Raw genomic sequence first — 22,481 nt, 5'->3', positions numbered from 1 at the left:
ATAGGGCAATTAGTCCTTTTTCAACTGTGTGTGTGTGTGTGTGTGTGTGTGTGTGTGTGTTTACTAGGCATTTGGATTCTGCTTTGAGTGTGACTTAAAACAACGTGGATCATAATGTTACCAGCCATGGAGCAAGGGCCATGTAGACAAGTGGTGTGTTTAAAGCAGAGCCCAATGAAAGGAAGGTCTTCCAGAAGGCTTAGGTTGGGGGCCCAGGAGTTGGCGCCCTGATTTTGGCGCTTGCAGCATTTACTGCAGAGTTGAGATTGAGTCCTAGCCTGACACGCCTGTCTCCATGAAATATCTGAAACATTTGGCCCCACGAGATTAAAAGAACAGTGCTTATATTTAGCATCTGCCGCCCCCAACTCCAACTTTGCTACTAATAAAATTCAGCGCTATGGAAAAGAATTTGAACTCCAGCTGGGCAGTTTTCAAAATAAGATGAAAAGTTAAGCAGGCAATTGGTGTGTATTTAGGGCTCAAAACACCTTGCCCCCTAAGAAGACTTGAAGGAGTTAATCCCTTCTCAAGATAATCCACTAAAGAGCATCCTTCATTATGATGTTAAAAGCAAGGATCAGTGCCGGGGAGTCTAACAATAGGGCAGGAGGCTTTTCAGTCCCAACCACATTCTTCCCAGGTTAGAAACAGAAACTGCTGTGATTCCAGCTGAAAAATAGAGCAGGACTTTTTTCTAACGTTAAATATTCAGATGGAAGCAAGGCGGGGAAACTGCCATTTTAGCTGAATTTCTCATTGGGTAGTTTTCCGTGGTAGCAAATCTTTTTGATTAAAAAATGGACTGGCATGACAGAAACAGTTTGGCAAAAGTTTCTATTTCATAGCAAAGTGAGTTTCTGATTAAATTATATTCAACTATTCCATCCCCCTAAAATATATTCAACAAATACAAAACTCATGACAAACTTCCACCAAAAGTGTAAACTAAAATTATTTGTTCGACATTTTATCCTCTAAGATGTTATATTTTAAGTTTATGGCCAGGCTTAATTTCTCCAAGATTCTTAATCATTTTCCATAAATTACAAGATAAACATTTTAGTGTTTTTAAGCAAACTAGTCTAAAAATCTCAATATAAACAATTGTTTACATTATGGCTTAATAAGTTTCGTTGTATTAGTCATACTATTTGCTTTTTGAAAAGCTCTGAATGTTATCACTCAAAAATTTTTTTGTTTTAAAAATAAACACTTCATATAAAAACCTTAAACTTCAAAAAGTCCATGGAAAAATAATAAATAAGTTTATTGGTGGTGCAATTTTCTCTTGGTATTCAGTGAATGGATGTTTTATAATTTGAATTTTCCATGAACTTCTTGAGGACCTCCCTCTGCAAGCCCATATCTTAGGAAAATCAGAATGCCAAATGTTGGAAATGTTTTCTTCTCTTTTTTCTTACTATTCAAAACGTACTTACAATTTTTGAAAGATATATTTGATTTTAAGGAACTGCAACCTTACCAAAATTGAATTAAGGCCATGGAAGGCTTTTCGAAAGTGGAATCAACTGCAATTCACAAAGGCAGGTTTGTCCGCTTTGCCCTGAGTGGTCTCGGTGTACGCCTGTGATGTTCCAGGCAGCTGGCTCCGAAGCCCCCTGAGCTGTGCCTGTAGCCCCCATGCAGCTGGGGATGGAAAGCACCATTCTAGGGGGTTCGGTTGACATGTGGTGGACGACAGTAAATCATTGGAACTAGACGGACTGCTTACAGAGAAAGAAGCAGAGGCTGCTGCAATTCTAATTTGGATGGGCTAAAAAAACTGCCTGGGAACCCTGATAGGACAAAGAATTTGAAAGGACCAAGGCACACACAGCCCAGAAATGATCATCAGAGACCAAATGGAAAAGTACCAAAGCCAGTTTTTTTTTTTTTTAAGAATTTTATTACTATTTTATTTCCATGGGATGCATCGTGGCCAAGGAAGGATCTTTGAGGGCAGAGTTTTGGTTCTTACCAAAAATACGACCTTGCCTCTGCTTCCTTATTTGGGTCGTGTGAGCATAACTGTGTCTCCACCGTGAGACAGCAAATCCGAACCTTTGTTATCTCAGGGCACCGCTGGTCAGGAGTGAAGGCTGAGAAGGCTGGCAGACCCAGCAGGGACCCGCTATGTAACCTTGGGCTAGGCTCCTTTTCTTCCTAAGAAAGTTTGCTTTCATCTGCAAAGCGAGAATGCTACCAAATCACAGGGCTGCTGAGAATTCAAAATAACATAGTCCATCCACAAATACCAGTGCCTGACCCATTTAAGCTCTCAATTTATTTTAACCAAAACAACAATGAAAATGTGTGTATCACAAAATGTTGACATATTTCAAATGTGCAAGCTGCTGCTCCTCCGCACGCGGAGGAGCCGCACTGGACCGGACGCTTGTTGTTCCCTTTTTTTACAAGTCCTTTCTATAGTAAAGCAAGAATAAGTAAACAGCAAACTCCCAAAGCAAGAATGAGTAGAGAGAAGTGAGAAAGAACGAAGTAACGAACTTCCCCGCGAACTCTCCAACGCATTCTCCAACCAACCCACACCACCATGCCGTCTCTCTCCTCCTATATAGTCCTCTCCACCAATCCATGCTCTGCTACCCACACGCCGAGCGCGCCGCTCTCCTCCAATCAGGAGCGGCTCTTGCAGCTTATCAAGTTGGTAAGGGGCAGCTGGGTAGAAGCTGTACGCTCCTCTCCCAGCGCCACATTGTGGGAGAGCAGATGCATAGAATAAGTCTTAATTCCAGTAACAGTATAGTCCGAGTTGCTCCCCACACAAGCCAAGTAGATTCTTTTCTTTTTAAATATGCTGTTCCTTATTTCAAAGGAAAGTAACAGGTGAGGTCTTCAGAAGGTTCATAAGAAGTGGGTATTGTCAAAAATTATGCAGAGATTTCAAAATTTTTTGCACCAAAATAAGCCTATCTTTCAAAAATATTTCTAATTATTTATTCATTAATTTAAAAGGCAGACAGAGATCTTCCATCCACTGATATACCATCAGATGTCCACATTAGCAGGGGCTGGAAGCCAGCAGCCCAGACTTCCATCTGGGTCTCCCACGCTAATGGCAAAGACTCTGTAATTTGTGTTATCATCTGCTACCTCCTGGGGTGTGCATTAGCAGGAAGCTGGAATCAGAAGCAGAGCCAGGACTTGTACCCCGGCATTCCTATATGGGATGAGGGCATATGAATCAAACTGGAATCTTGATTACTCTGTCAAATGTCTGTCTATGAACTTGCCTTTTAATTCATTTTTTCTCTGACAGATTGTACAAGATTAATTCAAAGAGTGCAGTGGTTAAAAATGAGTATGACCTTACAGTTAAATCCTCATTTCTGTAGTTGAATATTTTTAAAGATGAAGGAATATTAATTCAGTAGTCGATCAATCAATGTGGTCTCATTGGCTGATTTTCCTAACCTGGCTGTTCACAATACTGGGAACAAGCCATTGTATTTTAGAACTTTGGGTCCTGAGAATTCTGAATGCTTCCTTATTTGGGAAGCAGTTGGGTGGCTTATATTCCACTCCCCGTCTTCCTCCTCAATGTTCAGGAAGATTCTGACTGCTCTCTTTTCCTTTGGGTTCTATTGTCACTGTTTTCTAAAAAGGGCTAATGATAACTCAGGAGTGAAACTTGGCCTCTGACTTGAGTTTCACTCATTCCTCCTGTAGCTGCTGAGCTGTATTTATCACAGTCACAAAGCCAGATTAAATGCAACATCCTTGATCTGTTGTCACCTCAAGTGATCTCTACATTTGTGTCAAATATTGTTAATAGTTTTGCAGTTAATGAAGGAACATGGAAAACGGGCCCAGGGACATAGGGCTGGGGAGCAAGTGGCAAAGCCAGGATTTAACCCTCAAGGTTCCTGCTCCAGGAGTGTCCTCCCCTTGAGGTCTACTTCCATTTGCTTCTTCTCCCAGTGCCTGACCTGGTAGGGGTCCTAGCAGTTACACGAGGCCCTGGTCCCTTCGCTGTATAGCCACTTTCTGAATGGCGGCTCCAGGTTCTGTCAGACTCTGCAGTCACTCTCAGAAGCCACTCTCACTACCTGACAGTCTGGGGAAAGACAGCATCCTGGCTGGGGCAGGGATTCTGCTGAGGGGCTACACACATGCACCATAGGAGGAGGTGTTCTGTGAGAAAATGGCCTAGACTTGAGGAGGGCACGTTCCGGGGGCTAAAAGAGAACTTCCCAATCCTCAGGGAAGCTCTGCTCACTGCCAAGCCAGAGACTGGAAATTGCTCACCCTCCTAGTGTACCACACACTGGGTAAGTGTTCAATAACTACTAATTGAATTGAATTCATTTGACAAAATAAAATTTAAAAAAAGTATAGGTCAAGACATTTTCTTGGGTTAAGAAGCAATCTTGAATTCACAGCTTAATCAATAATGATTTGCAGATTCATTATTCCGCAATTCTCAGTTGGTACTGCTAGCTGTATTGTTATTTTTAAACCTTTACTGGGTACATAAATACTTTCTTCTTTAATGACAGTGAAGCTGGGCATACTTTATCATTAGTTCCGTTTCACTCACAAATGTTTCAATTTCTGGATAGTCCTTTTCAAAAGTTATTAATTTATCACCCTTTCTTCTTAAAAAAAAAAAAGGAAAAAGGAAGAAACTCTGGTTGGTCAGTAGAGAGAACACATTTCTATCAGTTGAGCCAATAATTGAATCTGCTGATTATGCCAATTACAGGCCCATTTTGGGGAAAGAGGGCAGCCCTGGGCTCCATCTGCCCTCCAAGCATAGATTATGGCCTTGAACAGAGGGACTTTCTTTCAATTGCGGAAATCCAGAACCATTGGTGAAACAGAGAAGATACTGCACAAATATTGTAAAATTGGGACATAGGTTGTGCGTTTGAAAATTTGCCACCTAATATGTCTTTTTCCATCCATCTCTCTTAAGATTGCACAGCATATGCATTTTAAATGTGTTTCTGAAAGAATGAAAAGTGCAATTTATTATCAATAGTGGAACATTTATATGCCATAATTACTATCAATCACATCTATATTGTGAAGCAAAATTGAAATGCAGTTAAGAGCCATAATTTAATAAATTTTTATTTTCATATATATATAATTCAGTTGGTTAAAGTGTGTACATACATGCTGTCTACCAATTAAGATGTTTCAAATTCATTTCAATATTAAGTAATAGAAGCCATAAGGGGTAGTGCAATGATTCTTTTAAAATTATTTAACGAATTTAAATGTTTTGTGATCATTATAGAATCATCCAAGTCAGACCGGTGTTTATTAAATAAGAAATCTAAATGATTAAAAACTGAAGGTCATTGAAACAAATTAAGCTGTTTATTCCACAATTTGGCATAGCTGCCAAAAATGTCTCCTAGAACATCCAGAATCACCTTTCCTATGTGACTGTACCATACCAGCTTAACTTGTGATTGTCCACCTCCATGCACAGACTCATTGTGACAGACAGACCATAAGATGGCCCCAGTGATCCCTACCTCCTGGTTTTCACGCTTTTGGGTAACCCTATCCCCTTGAACTTTTATTGGTCTCTAAACAACAGATCTTAGCAGATGTGATGGGTATCACTCTGCAATTGTGTGCATTAAAAACATAACTACTTGCTCTCTTGGAAGTTGAATGTAAAGTAGTGATTACCAGAGGCTGGAGAGGGTAAGGACGAGAGAGGCATACAGACAGGCCCACCAATGGGGCTAAATTAATGAGAAACTGAAGAAAAGAGCCCTGGTTTTCTGTTGCACAACAGTGTGTCCACAGCTCATGACAACATGCTGCACATTTCATAAAAGCTAGAATAGAAAATTCGAATGCTTTCACCATAAAGGAGTGCTACATATTTGAGGAGACAGGTAGAAATGTTTACCCACAATGTGTACATGTATCAGAACATCACAAAGTACATTATAAATGTGTACAAAGTTTAAGTCTCATGTAAAAACGCAGCTTCTGTCTTACAAGCCAATGCTCTTGCTTGCTGGCTTTGAGGAAGCAAAGTGCCCTATCAGAGACTCACAAGACCCAAATTCCCTCAGTCTCACAACTCGAAAGAAATAGACTCTTGCCAATGGACAACCATGTAGGTGAGTGTGAACCGACTGCCTCATCGATGGAGCCTTCCCATGGGATCCTCCAGACTACTTCCTGATTACAACCTGAGAGAGAACCCGCAGCAGAGGGCCCCGCTATTCTGTCCTGACTCAGAATAACCGTGTTCTAAGTTGCGGTGATTTGTTGTGTGGTGATAGACATCAAGTGTACACACCCTCATGCTATTTCGTTTCACACAGAGGACAATACAGTGAGTGAGCCCATTTCAGACAGCCACTTTCCTCTTCTTGTCTATGATCTGTCTTGGAGGTCTCATAGTTCTTTTTAAGACCTTTTTAGTGAGTTTGTGGAGAGGAGCCAAAGTAATTTTATGCTATGTGGACGTTATTGCATACTTACATCCTTCAATCTAAAAGTAGTTCTAGAATTTATTCTAAGAAAATCATCTAACAAGGTGAGAGAATCTCTGTTGCCTTGTTGTCTTTCTTTCTTTCTTTCTTTGACAGGCAGAGTTAGACAGTGAGAGAGAGAGAGACAGAGAGAAAGGTCTTCCTTCCATTGGTTCAACCCCCAAATGGCCACTACGGCCGGTGCTGCACCGATTCCAAGCTAGGAGCCGGGTGCTTCCTCCTGGTCTCTCATGTGGGTACAGGGCCCAAGCACTTGGGCCATCCTCCACTGCTTTCCTGGACCACAGCAGAGAGCTGGACTGGAAGAGGAGCAACCAGGACAGAATCTATGCCCCAACCAGGGCTAGAACCTGGGGTACCGGCACAGCAGGCGGAGGATTAACCTAGTGAGCGGCACCCACCTTGTTGTTTTTCTTTACCAAACTGGGAAACATTTGAATATCACTCCCTCCAAAGCCTGATTCATTATTATTGGTACCCCTGCATGATAATAACAACATGAAAAATCTACTAAATACAATAAATCTACGTGTTTAATGTCTATCAGTTAATTTTGCAAAGACTTGTTGAAAACAAGTTTAAAAACTACTTATCCCATATTTGCTTATATATGTAGGGTTTCACTTAAGTAGGAAAATTTCTAGAAGAACCATTATTAAAATGTTCTTTGCTTTCTACAAGCACATGGAATAAAAATCAGATAAGTCAAATTTGTCATCTTTACTCTCTATATTTCCTACAATGAATACGTCTGTGAATGAATCAAAAATTTTTATCATGTTCACAGCTCCATGTGAACTGAAATTGCTTTTGAGAGGACTACAGATGTATCCTAACATCATCTTCCAGGGATATCAACATGCCTCCAAATGTAATTCTTTATGACATCAATTCTTTTTGTTTGATTTTGGATAATGAATAATGCCAGCTTCTTTTTTCCCCACTTGCTTCCACTGCATTCGAGAAGATGAGTAGAGAGGAATATCATCTCACGACTCATACTTTTAAACCTAGGATCTAACAGATCTGAAGGATCCACTTAAACAAAGTTTATGCTTCCTGACGGAATAAAATGATTTTGCATAGTTAATGAGCATCATTTCCGATGCTATCTCTTCTCTGTCATGTCACTGTGGTAATTCTATCATCTAGAACTATTGAACCTATACTTAACTCTATGTGGTTTTCAGGGAGTAAAGTTTTAACTATAGTATAGTGGAAAACACAAATGTGTATGATTCCTTTATAAACTATGCACACATGATTAAACAATTGACTTATAAAGAACCATTGTCAATAATGTTAATACTATTATGATCATAATGCTCTCTAGAAGGTAACATGGACCAGTTAAGCAAGCTGGTTCCTGCACCGAAGAAATACATATGCAGAGACTGCAAGAAGTTCACGCAAAGTGGATATTATGAGAAATGATGCATGGCTTTCAAAATTTCTTTGTGCCAAAATAAACTTATCTTTTAATCCTGTTTTCCATGAACTTTTGAAGTACCACATTGTACCTTCACAAACATTTAAAACACATGTTATCAAGCAAACCACAAAAGTAGTGCCCTTTGAAAACGACCAAGTGGTAATCATTGCTTTTGGTTCTAAAATCCACTGCTCAAAAAAGTCTGGGACATAAAGTCAAACACACACACACAGACAGACATACACAGACACAGGCACAGACACACACACACACACACACGGAGAGAGAGAGAGAGAGAGAGTATGTTGAACAACTTTGTGACTTTTTTTCCCCCAAAGTCTAAATTGTACTTTGTTTTCTAGAAGAACCACATGTGTTCAGTGCCAAGTCCAGGTTTATTCTTAAGCCGATCTTGGTTTTCTGCTTGGCAGAAACAAACAGACATGCTGCCAACACCATAGCATGCTTACTCCTTTACAAAGCGGAAGACTCATGTGAAACAGACATGATTAGAAATTTAGATACGGAATAGCTTTCAAAACAAGACTTTCCTGAGGAGCCAATCTTTCATTTATCTCATGAGCTGGTTGATATGACCCATGTTTCTCTGCTTGAACATGCAGGGTGGCTCTCAGCTTGCCTCTAGCCAAAAGATCCATCCTCTATTCCCAGGAATCAGGGCTTGCACAGGGGTGAAACACGCCAGCAGAGGAAGTGCCACTGTGCCACCCCTGGGAGAACCACTTGCAGCAGGCCACCAGGCAGACTCCTGACTGGGGCACTGAATATTTTACCAAAGATCAGCATTTGCAACATTGTGCCTTCCTCCATCTGTTTCAGAAATAAGTGACAAGAATTTTATCAGTCGAGGAGTTATGTCCTGAAGCAATGCTACAGAGATTTTATGGTTGCCCTGTATGGGGGTCTTGATTGTTTATGTATTTGCTTACTTTTTAATCATTCATTGGTATTCCGGTGGTATAAAAATGTAAAGAAAAATTATTTTGAAAAGTTCAAGTGTTTCTTTCAAAATATAAAAAATAGAACAATGAATATAAATTTTATTAGTTATGTAGCCTATTATGAAAAGCTTGGAGATATTACAAGAGATTTTCTTACGAATTATTAATACCAGTCACTAGTTGTTATATCTTATTCTGAAATAGAGAATAACAAATCTGACGTTTGTCATACATGATTGTTTTGTTCACCTGAGTTTTTATGGAGAAGGCACACCGTGACTTTTGATGGTCGTCTTGCCCTGTATGAGTATTTTACAGACTGCATTTTTGGAAATGACAGAGGTCATAGGCACTTCTTTTCTTCAGGATGCTACCGTACCACTCTGTGAAACCTTTCCTGTCAAATATTGTCAGAAATGACCAATTCCTTCTCCTCTCCCAAATTCACAATTCTTGTTAATCAACAACTTTTGAGGCATCTCATTTTATACCAATTATCTCTAAGTCTTCACAGCGTCTCTTTGGTACCCAGCATACATATCATTTCAAGTTTAGTTCTCAAGTCTGATAAAACTAATAAACCCACACTGCCAGAGGTGGCACATTAAGCTGGTAAAATGGTTTTCATCTTAATTGGATATGAGCACTGTTATCGCTAATAACCCCAGGATACTTCTAATTGGAGTCTCTCTCTCTCTCTCTTTTATTTTTGAAACACTAATCTCATTGACCAGTCTTAATTCCTCCATCCCCCATTCCTCCAACTCAAACCTTGAAATGCAGTATGGAAATATTCTTATTTCAATGGGTTATTGCAGTGTTATTTTCTTATGCTAAGCCAAAAAAAGAGGTAAATTAGTTTGAAAAAATAAATGCTACCTTTCTAAGTTTTCCGGAAAAGAAATTGTAGTAGGACTATTTGATTGATATTGAAATAATGCCTCAAATTCAATTTAGTTAGACACCAGCTTCACCTAAGGAGACAAAATTTTCAATTTTCATTTTGAAAAGCAATGACCTTCCTTGTTGAATTATTTAGTGTAATTTTAGTACAAAGTACATGTCAGAAGGAAATGTTACTTTAAAAGATTATCACATATATAAACACTGGATTTTTGTTTCAACTTAATTTTATAAATATTGGCGCATATATATGAAAACTATAGAAACTATGGTTAAGACATGAGAAGATGTGACAGATCTCCTTCCACAGAGAACTGTGATCTCATTGCTGGTAAGTACACACTAACAAACACAGGGAAATTCACATCTGAATCAGCCATTCCACAATATAAATTAAAAGCTAAATTTCAACACGGAAAATCAACTTTGATTTTTCTTTATACTAGCCTTTTTGATTTGGTAGGCACATATTTGGTACCAAAAGGACATGATGATCAATAAAATCCTAGGAGAAATGAACAAAAAAAAAAAAAAAAAAGGAAATGAAGAAAGAACAGGAGGAAAAAAATTTCCCTAGTAAGTGCAAAACCTGAGATGTGCATGTGTTTTAATTGTTGAAAAATGTCATGTGAACAATTCTCTGGCAGAAATAATTCATTTAATAGACATACTTTTTTTCTGGAGCAATGTATATTTTATCAGCTAAGTGTGGGCATTTATAATTATTATCACTATTCCCATATAATTAAAAGCCTTTATGCAGATATCATTAAATAATTATGGGTGTGTGAAAGAAATGCTCTACCATTTCCACAATTCATACAACTACAATTGGAAAAGCTGTGCATTAATTTATATTTACATTATGGCAATTAAATTAGCAATATCTGGAGCACATGTGAAGGTCGATCAAAAGCCTTTTATAGGAAGAGGCTCTTAAATTATCTAATATAGAGAAATATCACTTATGCCTTTTATAGTGACTTAGAAACTCATATATGCTCTGACTCAAAAAGATATCCAAACTGACAGTCTTTTGTCCTTTTTGGTTTTGTTTTATTTTGTGTGCGCATATACAATGGAGGAGGTACATAAATACAACACACAAAAAAAGATAATGGAAAAATTCTTATTATGAAAAAAACCATGCAGAGATACCAATTTTCTTGGTGCCAAAATAAACTCATACTAACTTGTTATGGCATGACCGAACAGAATTTAGTCTGAGGCACTAAGAAGACTAAGACAGCAATTTGAAAAGAAACCCTACAAGAGTAGCATGAATTCTGCTAGAACTGAAGCAAGAAAAAAGACCAAGTTTATAATGAAAGTTAGATGGGAGAACGGTTAAACCATTGAAGCTTTATCAAAAGTTTATTGAGATACTGCCCCAAATAAATCAGTGGCTTACAAATGATGATACATTTTAAGAAGAGTTGAAATGGTATTGATAAAGTCCACAGTCACAGAAAATTCACGTCAACTTTGAAGGAAAAATATTAATCTTCTTTGTGCCCCAACTGAAAGGATTTATGATTAACAGTAGAAATAATAGCTAACCTCATTGATACCCCCACTGGTTCAGCTTCCATAGTTATTTCTTAAAAATTAAACTTTCTATGTCCCAACTGTTGCGTCCAGATCAGCTATAGACATGGGTTGAGTTTCAGTGGAAATTTACAAGTGGGATCAAGATCTTGATTTTTCTTTGCAGAATAACAGGAGATTAATCATGGCTTTGCCAGTAGCATTCTGAAGACAAAGCACAGTCAAAGCCATGGCTATGAAGAGATGAAAGTGGTCCAGTCAAAGCAAAAATGGACCACTCAAGAGCAAAGTCATAGTAACATCTTTTTTTTTTTTTTTTGTGGAGTATTTGTTGTGTCAAAAATTGCTAACAATTGCTTATGATGACAGTGTTTTGAGAAAGTTAGCTGAACTTTCAGAAGAAAACTGCCTCAGAAGACTTCATCAGATTCTTTCTCCACCATGACAGTGCTTCTGTTCATTCTCATAAGACAAGGGAAATGTTGCAAAAGTCTTCATGGGAATTCATACAGTCCTGATTGGGCCCCTTCTGCTTTGTTTTATTTCTAAATCTTAAAAAAAAAATCTCTAGGGGACATCTGTTTTTCTTCAGTTAACAATGTGAAAAAGACTGTGTGGATGTGACTAAATAATTAAATTCTCAGGACCCTCAGTTCTTCAGAGATAGGATAGATGGCTGGTATCATGGGTCACAAAAGTGTCATGAGCTTGATGGAATTCATGTTAAGAATAAAATTTTTATTTTAGATTTTGATCTTTTTTTTTAGATTTTGATCTTAATTCCATTTTTTATGAACTGTTTAAAATCCCTTTGTGTATATATACATACATGTGAACACACACAGTAATATATGCATGTATATATGCATGGGTATATACGACATATAAGACGTGTAGATAAGCAATCTATATTACACAATATTATATAAAACACACACATACATATATATGTATATATATATGTGTACTCACACATTTATGAGGGTACATATAATGGTGAAAACAGTGATGATAATGATTTTTTTAGCTGGCAAGCATTTTAGTCTTTTAGGGACTCACTCTTGTTTTTCACTCTGAAAGACTAAAATCACATGATTTCCTCATGAGGTTTTTGAAAGAGAAAAATTTCTAAATTCTCAAAGATCACTCTTCTCCCTTTCTATCAAGGTCAGGTGGAAGGGTGTAAAGCCCGCAGCCTTGTTTCTCATTCTTACCAGGTGGGCTCTGTTGCATTTGCTTGCTTTCCATTTTAAGGCAATCAGAATTCATTGAGTGCTGGTGATCAGACTCTGAGGTGTGCTGCTGGTCCCTGGAAAATATGCTGGTGGCTGCTGTGTGAGACTGGCCTTCCCTTAACAAATGCATAATCTGGGTGTAGAAGGTTAATCCATTCATACAATTCAGACACATAATGGAAACATAATCAGAGTTATTTATTATTAAAACCAGTCATTACATCATTTGATCAGTTGATGTAGACTTGCCTTGTATATATGAATTTTTTTTATTTTTATTTTTGACAGGCAGAGTTAGACAGAGAGAGAGACAGAGAGAAAGGTCTTCCTTTTCTGCTGATTCACCCCCCAAATGGCCACTATGGCTGGCATGCTGCGCCGATCCAAAACCAGGAGCCAGGTGCTTCCTCCTGGTCTCCCATGGGGTGCAGGGCCCAAACAATTGGGCCATCCTCCGCTGCCTTCCCGGGCTACAGCAGAGAGCTGGACTGGAGGAGGAGCAACTGGGACAGAATCTGGTGCCCCAACCGGGACCAGAACCCGGGGCACCAGCGCAGCAGGTGGAGGATTAGCCAAGTGAGCCACAGACCGGGGCTGTATATATGAATTTATATGTGTTACACATGTGCTACTCTGCATAAAACATAGACAAAACAGTAAAGAAGAAATGAGATAAAATCAGTATTAATAGCTGTGGTTTTTTTTTTTTTTGAAAGATTTATTTATGTATTTGAGAGGCAGAGTTACAGAGAGACAGAGAGACAGAGAGACAGATAGAGGTCTTCCATCCGCTGGTTCACTCCCCAAATGCCTGCAACAGCCAGAGCTGAGTCAATCCAAAGTCAGAGCCAGGAGCTTCTTTCAGGTTTGCCACATAGGTGCAGGGGCCCAAAGACTTAGGCCATTCTCTGCTGCTTTCTCAGGCCATTGGCAGGGAGCTGGATCGTAAGTGGAGCAGCTGGGACTGGAACAGGCACCCATGTGGGATGTCAGTGCCACAGGCGGATGCTTAATCTACTACACCACAGTGCTGGCCCCTAATAGCAGTTTTAATACCCTCTTTCATCTCACCCAGTGGAGCTATTTGCCTATTCTCAAGATCACTGATACAGACAATAACTGTCATTAGGTACTTGATTGTGAGTTGAGTCATGATGGTGTGCTTCAAAGATGTGATGGTCAAGGTAGTAATGGAAGAACATAGTAATGGAAGAACAACAGCCACAAAGCATTTCCAAATATCCAGGTGTAATTTCCTCCCACACCCTAACTGTGGGGTCCTGCCATTTCTTAGGCTGTCATGACTTTCATGTTCACATGTCTTTTCCCTCACCTATAGACCAGCTTTCGTCTCAGTATGTTGAACCCTAGTTTCCACCATCCTTCCTTTTCACTTGTCTTCTACCCCCTATCTCTTCCACTTCTGCTTTATTGTTAAATATCATCATTCAGCTTCCTTCCTAAACTCTGAATTCAAGGTCAGGAAAAATCAAATGATTTGTTCAAGGCCTAACAGTCTGTGATGAGGATAGGTAGGAGTTTGTATTTCTCCTGCCAATAGGCACCATCTTCAGATACGGCCCACTGTGGTGGGGGTACATGGGGTTCTCATTCAACAGCTGACTGATGCCCTGTTCTAGGATGAGCATTGCCCTGGGTAGTGGGGACATGCTGATAAATAAGATGAGCTAAGCTTCTCTAGAATATAAAAATCACATTCTAAAGGGAAATGATGTGAAATAAGAACAGACATAAAAGAGGAAGGTGATCTCAGACTATGCTAAGAGTTTCATCAATTTAAAAAATTGATGGTGGCTGGCACCGCAGCTCACTAGGCTAATCCTTACCTGCGGCGCCGGCACACCGGGTTCTAGTCCCAGTTGGGGCTCTGGATTCTGTCCTGGTTACTCCTCTTCCAGTCCAGCTCTCTGCTGTGGCCAGGGAGTGCAGTGGAGGATGGTCCAAATACTAGGGCCCTGCACTCATATGGGAGACCAGGAGGAAGCACCTGACTTCTGGCTTCGATGGGTGCAGCATGATGGCTGTGACGGCCATTTGGGGGGTGAACCAACAGAAGGAAGACCTTTATCTCTGTCTCTCTCTCTCACTGTCTAACTCTGCCTGTCAAAAAAAATTATGGTATTACAGAAAGTGATACATGAGGGCATTGTGACCAGGAAGATATTTCAGAGGATGTGGCATTTGAGTAGAAACATGATTTAAAAAAAAAATTGATTTATTTATTTGAGAGATAGCGTTATAGGTAGTGAGAGGGAGAGGCAGAGAGAAAGGTCTTCTGTCTGTTGGTTCACTCCTCAGATGGCCACAATGGCCGGAGGTGAGCTGATCCGAAGTCAGGAGCCAGGAGCTTCTTCCAGTCTCCCACATGGGTGCAGGTGCCCAAGGACTTGAGCCATCTTCTACTGCTTTCCCAGGCCATAGCAGAGAGCTGGATCAGAAGAGGAGCAGCCGGGACTAGAACTGGCATCCATATGAGATGCTGATGCTGCAGGTGGAGAATTAACCTACTGTGCCACCACACTAGCCCCGAAACATGAATTTTCAAGAGCAGTCATAAAAAATGGGGATGAAGAAATCAAGACAGAGGGTAGATACTAGGATGCTAATGTCACAAAACAAAACAAAACAAAACAAAACAAAACAAAACAAAAAACATAGCCATGTTAGTAGAGAGAACCAGGAATGAGAAGTATCAGACAGGGGAGGAAGGGGCCAGACCACGGTGGACTAGGATATGAGTCTTGGATTTCATGGTAAATGCACTTGAAGTTGATGTGGTGCGATTTATGTGGTTTAAAGATCGTGTTGACTACAATGTGGAGAATAACAAAGGTGGCAATCTTGAATAGCAAGGTGGCTTCTAGAAAAGCAAAAGTGACTCCAGAGAGATAAGTGGGGAGGCTATTTCAGGAGCCCAGGTAAGAGATAGGGTGCTGTGATCCAGAGTGGAAGTAGGATCAGAGAGATGGTGATACAGACAAGCGGACTTTGTGAAGGGTTTGGTGTTGGAGTATAGATAAAAGAAGAACCTAGGACCCTCTAGGTTTCTGGCTAGTCATAAACTAAATGTGCTGGGTACAGGCATTTCACTACAAATAGGGACAGTAGATATTCGTTGCATGGGAAATCCTGAGACCTAGTCTGGCCATCTGAAGTTCAAGATACATATTTGCAACCTAAGTAAAGGTGTCCAGCAGGCAGTGGAAGATGTGGGTCAGGGTCTTTATGTTGAGGCAAAGCCCAGAGATAGAGCTTTGGGAAGCTGGAGCAGGCAGATGATGCCTGAAGCTGAGGAACTGAATGACACCCTCTAAGGTGAACACTAGTCAGGGATGAGAAGAGGGCCAGGGTTATTCTAACCAATAGAGGCGAAACAGAAGAGCATCCGGAAAAGGGTGCTGAGAACAGATATGCAGAGCATGTCTGTGCATTACTTAAAGTAAGGGATCAAAGGCTTCCACATTATAGTTTCTTGGAAACACCTAACTAAGCATGCGTAGGGCAGAGTGGTGGGTTTGGGGGATATAAAAATTAAGATTCACCATCTACAAAAAAGAAGGATAGAAATGTAAAAGTTTACCATGTAGTTGAGTAGCTTGCTTTCATTTTCTTCTCCAGATCTGTGATACTGCAATGTGTTGCCTGGTGTCTCAGCAAAGACAATGCAGAGCTGGGACTTGAATCCAGGTACTCAGATATGGAATGTGTGGGTCTCAAGCCATAGTTTAGCATCTTGTTCAGCAATCCCATTGCACCAGGCTGACCAATACTCCTGCAAGCTGTGGAAGGAGGCAGTGCTCTGCACTCATTCTAGTAGGCGCTGGTCTAAGGGATGTCCGTGGTTGCCAAATTATTTCTAGCTCTCTCGTTTTTCTCACATAAAAGTTCAGGAAGTGATTTTCATGTAAAACAGTCATTAATTTTGCCTTTTAAAATGCACATCCTTTTTATTTTCCCAAGTTGAAAACTTATTCAACTAAACATGCCCAGGCCATATATGGTGTTCACAGGGTAGATGACAGAATTTCTCAAGTGCTTCTCTACAGGACTCTGGCCGGGCAAATAAATAGAGAGTAGCTGCTATTTACTACGTGCTTGTTATGTGTCAGGAACATTTGAAGGTCGTTTATGTGTTTTGTTCCATTCACTGCCTTGGTGAGACAAACTGGATAGTGTTGCACATCTGGTATAGAAGTCACAATCCAGTCTATGGAAGGACTGACCAAGGAGATCATTTACACTTTGTAAATACGGATACTCCAGATACGAAAAATATGGGATCTGTGTGTGTATGTGTGTACACTCATATGCTTATTTTTATGTTCAGATACTATATATTATATTATATAATATATATGTATTATATATTATATATATAAAAATTATATAATCATATAGAATAAATTCTGGGAGAGCCAAACAAAAGCTATCCATGGCTTGGATGCTGTCTCAGCTCAGTAAGCAACTTCTGAAGTCTATGTCTGTTGGAGTTCCTAAGAATAGTCCTCAGCTTGGGAAGCTGGGCACCTGTCCATGAGGGCCTGGGTTGAGATGGAAGCTGGTGGTACAGTGTCAGATAAATTATGTTCCTTTGGACTTTAATAATGCACCCTTAAGATTTATTGCAACATTAGGGGCTCAGTCAATGATGTTAAAACTGAATGATGAGCTCAGCCTACTGTCAGGGACTAGGGGCCATGGCATCTTCCTACGTCAACCCTTGCTATACCACCTGACCCAGCTCAAGAACTAATCCAAAGTTAAGCAGTCCTAACTGGAAAATCCAAATCTAAAATGCTCAGATTTATGAAATATTTTGAGTGCCAACATGATGCCATAAATGGAAAATTCCACACCTGACATCATGGGACGGGTCACAGTCAAAATGCAGGAGGATTTTAAAGTTGTCCTCAGGCTGTGCGCATGAGATGTATATGAAACAAAAATGAATTTTGTGTTTAGACTTGAGTCCCATCCACAAGATGTCTCCTTACAGATATAAAAATATTCTAAAATCTAATATCCAAAGCACTCTGGTCTCAAGCATGTGGGATAATGTCAAAGTGTCCACCATCTTCCTTCTTCTTAACTCCCTAATGAAATAAATGCTTGATAAAATTGTAAACGGGGGTGGAAGGGATATTTTTGTTTTGAATGGAGTTAGCATTTTTTACCAATTTTTAACGTACATTCTTCTGAGCTCTAGGATGCCTGGAGAGAGAAGAGCAGTACATATCCTTTTCCCACCCACCACCACTGAACAAGCCTCACTCGCAGTGTATTCATGCCAAACACTGAGGCTCTGAGTAGTATTTCCTTTATAAAAGGGATTCTTGGCAGTGAGGAAATTTAATTATAACACTCAAGTTTGGAGCATTAATTATTTTTATCTCAATTTCTTGCAATCCATGGTTTTTTTCTACTTATGAATAAATCTTAGAAAAATAAAATAATAGAGCGAGTTGGAGTAGTGACATTCTGCTTCCAGGCATGGAACTATATGATCCAAGCTGCCTAGCTGGAATTCTGGGATGGTACACCACCCCTAAACCACGAACACGATGCACATACTGTTTTCCTGGCAGGATGATTCCATACCATCTGCTCAGGAGTGCCATGCCAACTGCATGTGGGCCTTGCCACAGAGCCGGTGGCACTGGGAGTGCGCCCGAGTCAGCACTCAGATCCCTCCCATGCCAAGCAGTCCCTGAGTCAGAGCACATGCTGATTACAAGAGATCACATTTGTTGATACTGTAGATGAGGAGCAATCAGCAAGCATCCAGATCATGTGCTCCATTTCCTGGTGCATCTCCCGTCTGGGAGAAGCAGACGGATTACGTAGACCTGGCTGAGGAGGAGACGCCTGGGACTTCCCTGTTTGATGATATCCTACTTTGAAAAAGGACAACTGGTTTCTTTTTCTTCCCTGCATGCAAGGCAAAAAAAAAAAAAACATTTCCTCCAGTCCCATGCTGAGCCTTCTTGCTTGGCAGTGAAATCTCAGTGTCATAAAGCTTAAGAGAAGTGAGTGGGTACCTGATTATTTCCTAGGCCTTTCTCTCTGTCTCTCCTGTTCTCATTCTCCCTTTTCTTTTGTTTCTATTGAGGCCATGCTATGGACATCTGAGAGCCAGTGGCCTCAGTCAAATTCATATTTTTTTTGACAGGTAGAGTTACACAGTGAGAGAGAGAGACAGAGAGAAAGGTCTTCCTTCCGTTGGTTCACCCCCCAAATGGCTGCTATGGCTGGCGTGCTGCGCCAATCAGAAGCCAGGAGCCAGGTGCTTCCTCCTGGTCTCCCATGCAGGGCCCAAGCACTTGGGTCATCCTCCACTGCCTTCCCGGGCCACAGCAGAGAGCTGGACTGGAAGAGGAGCAACCGGGACAGAACCGGCACCCCAACCAGGACTAGAACCTGGTGTGCCAGCGCCGCAGGCAGAGGATTAGCCTAGTGAGCCGCGGCGCCGGCCCACATTCATATTTTCTATGGAAGGAGGTGACTGCAGGCACAGAGACCTGTAGGTTGAAAGGTTGGCACTCTGAAGCTTGTGTATGTGTGCAGGCATCTGCCTGTGTGGCTGTATAAATATGAGCACAGAAGTCTACCTTCCCCCATTAACTATTCCAAGCAGACTGTACTCTAGTGCAAGTGTTCCTACCTTCTTATTTTTTAAATCAAGGCCCCTTTAATTATCTTCTTTGACTCCCCATGAATATCATTAATTGAAGAATACCCCACTGCCTTTATTAAGTGCGCTGTGTGGCTTCTTTGATGGCCAGTGCAGGGTTTCTTCGGCTTTTTGAAATGTGGGAATTAATTGTGGAGTTTCCATTGCTCCCTCTGGGAGTTCTGAAAACGGAGCATCCTGCTTTGCTGGCTGTTGCTATGAATGAGGGGGCATCGGATGGACAAAAAAAATCAAGGGACCCAGTGAGGCGCCACAGCGAGGTCCTCTTCAGAGACTTCGTTTCCTCACCCGTTAAGGGGAGGAAGCCAGGGATGCTTCTGGATTCATGATTTTGTCTTTCCTGAATCTGAGTTCAGGCATGGCTGGGGATAGCTACCTCTCTTCGGGCCCTTTCTAGCTCTCTGACATGTGTGTGTGTGCTCTATCCCCAGCTTCCCCATCCTATGTGTACAGAGCAGAAAAGCCCTGAAAATCCTACAGAAGATCCCAGAGGTATGTAGGAGGGAATCTAAGGCCAGAAATGAGATCTGCTTGGCAAGAAAATTCATTTTATCTAGAATGTGTAGGTGCAATAGGCTGTGCCAACATGGAGAGCCGAAGAGATGCACTCATGGCCAGAAACTCACGTGTCTATCTAGTAGAGCTGCTGAGGATTAACTGGCTTCTGAAAGGGGTACATCAAAGACAAACAAATCAGAGTGTGGGACTGTGTTGTGGGTCTGCAATGCCTGTTATCACTACTTAAGCATTTCTTCAAACATGGTGTTGAGTCCAAGAGTCTACTTGATTATTATTAAAGTAAAAGCATGTTACATTCCAAAGATATTTTGGAAACAATAGATTTTGATATTCCCTGGTGGCTTCCATCATTTCAACAAACTTGTATTTAGGGAGCAGGTGATGTCTGCAAGCCTAAACTACAAAACTAGTATTTAGTGGTGAGGCCAATAATTCCCCCACTTGTTTCCAAGATTGCACTGAGGAGAGAGATATCACCCAAGTATGTCTCATGCCAGAAGCTAGAGAAATGCCAAAACTGGAAAATGGAGTGACTTGTGTACAATATGCCTAAAGTATTGTTTTTCTTTTGTCTGAGGTAGAAATGCACAACTACTGAGTTTGCATATTTGTGGAGAAAATTGATTATAGATGGTAAACTCATGTGTACTTCAAGAACAGTGTTGGTTATATGGGTCATGGTCAATGTAACCTGATGTAAATCTAGTGGGAACATGCTTTCTAAAGAGAATACTACATTCCTTTTTTTATTTCTTTTTTTTTTAATTTAGTAAATATAAATTTCCAAAGTACAGTTTATGGATTACAATGGCTCCCCCCCCCCCATAATTTTCCTCCCACTCGCACCCCTCCCATCTCTCGTTCCCTCTCCCATTCCATTCACATCAAGATTCATTTTCAATTCTCTTTATATACAGAAGATCGATTTAGTATATATTAAGTAAAGATTTCATCAGTTTGCACCCACACAGAAACAGAAAGTGTAAAATACTGTTTGAGTACTAGTTATAGCATTACTCACATTGGACAACACATTAAGGACAGATCCCACATGAGAAGTAAGTACACAGTGACTCCTGTTGTTGACTTAACAATTTGACACTCTTGTTTATGGCGTAATCTCCCTAGGCTCTTGTCATGAGTTGCCAAGGCTATGGAGGCCTTTTGAGTTCGCTGACTTCGATCTTATTCCGACAGGGTCATAGTCAAAGTGGAAGTTCTCTCCTCCCTTCAGAGAAAGGTACCTCCTTCTTTGATGGCCCTGTTCTTTCCACTGGGATCTCACTTGCAGAGATCTTTCATTTAGGTTTTTTTTTTTTTTTTTTTTTTCCCAGAGTGTCTTGGCTTTCCATGCCTAAAATACTCTCATGGGCTCTTCATCCAGATCTGAATGCCTTAAGGGCTGATTCTGAGGCCAGAGTTTTATTTAGGACATCTGCCATTCTATGAGTCTGCTGTGTATCCCACTTCCCATGTTGGATCGTTCTCTCCCTTTTTGATTCTATCAGTTAGTATTAGCAGACACTAGTCTTGTTTGTGTGATCCAAGAATACTACATTCCTAACCAGTTGGATACCACTTACAGGAATCAACAGTATGAATCTAAAGTCTCTTTTTAAAAACTCTAGTGATTCTTTGAATATCAGATTAAGAGAAGGTTAAATTGGATAGGAGTGAGCTGTAGTCCTTGCTAGGAGGGAATCAGTTTTGGCCTTAAGATATATTTTGTGTTCAGTTCATGTCTCCAGAAAGGAGTTACACAATTCAGACGATTGGAAATGGAATATGGAAGGCATCTTACTGCTCCGACAGGTGTACCTTGCATTCAAAGAAAGGGGGACATGATTAGAGACACATTCAAATCCTATCCAGAAAGGATGTGAGTGAGGTGGACTGAGTCTAGTGACCCTTGGCCCTTGATGGGATGAAGTCAGGTGGAAAGGGAGCCTGGGGCTTTGCTTTAGGACATGGTCCCCAGCCCAGATCACAGGCCCTCCTGCCATCTCAGGACAACAAGTGTCTAAGGTTAGAGGTTCAGAGCCTGGCTCAACCCCTGCTCATCCCTGTGTAATTTTAATGAGTTATTCCAACTCTCTCAATCTTCCTAAGGAAAGAGTTGATTAAAATAGCCTTCTTGAGATTTTAAGTAGAGTGATATGTATAAAATGCATAGTTGTACTTGAAAAGCAGTTGCTGTTATTATTATCAATTTATTTTACTTATCTTGAAACCAAATGAAAAGTCACTTGAGCACCTTATAAAAAAGATCCTGCATGAATATAGAGTATTCCTGGTGATAGAATTGTTTTTCTTTCTCAAATTAATTTTTTTCCAAAATGCTAAACAGAAGATACACAATCTCTAAAAGCCTAAAATCTTAACTTTTTTATTTTTGACATGCCTTGGGTCTATTTATTTTTTCTGTTTTATTTTTTAAATACATATAACCATCAGGGAAAATAATATAGGCTTTATAAGTCCACTTTGCTTGAGAATTATGATCTGAGGCAATTGGCCTTTTCCAAAAAAAATTTGCAAACTATATCTTTACTTTAAAAAAAAAAAAAACTTGGAACCTGATGTGGCAGAAGAATTTGATTCATATTAGCTCTGTCAGTCTAAATGTTAAAATATTTATTCTTTTCTTTGAGATAAATAGAAAAATTGAATTTAAAC

The 22,481-nt window shown here is 40.2% G+C and overlaps 1 long non-coding RNA gene across 1 annotated transcript in view; it reads left to right on the top strand.

The window, feature by feature from the left end:
* Nucleotides 1–3,035: 3,035 nt before the first annotated feature.
* Nucleotides 3,036–22,481, top strand: part of LOC127483840 (uncharacterized) — a 33,238-nt gene continuing 13,792 nt past the window's right edge. Inside the window, exons 1-2 of the long non-coding RNA XR_007910629.2 lie at nt 3,036–4,295; nt 19,718–19,778. This is a non-coding gene — a long non-coding RNA (uncharacterized lncRNA). The remainder of the gene's footprint in view (nt 4,296–19,717; nt 19,779–22,481) is intronic.

Source organism: Oryctolagus cuniculus, chromosome 12 (genome assembly GCF_964237555.1).
Source record: "Oryctolagus cuniculus chromosome 12, mOryCun1.1, whole genome shotgun sequence".
NCBI classification, from domain to species: Eukaryota; Metazoa; Chordata; class Mammalia; order Lagomorpha; family Leporidae; genus Oryctolagus; species Oryctolagus cuniculus.
Note: the sequence above shows the minus strand (reverse complement) of the source record. Positions and strands in the feature narration are given on the sequence as shown.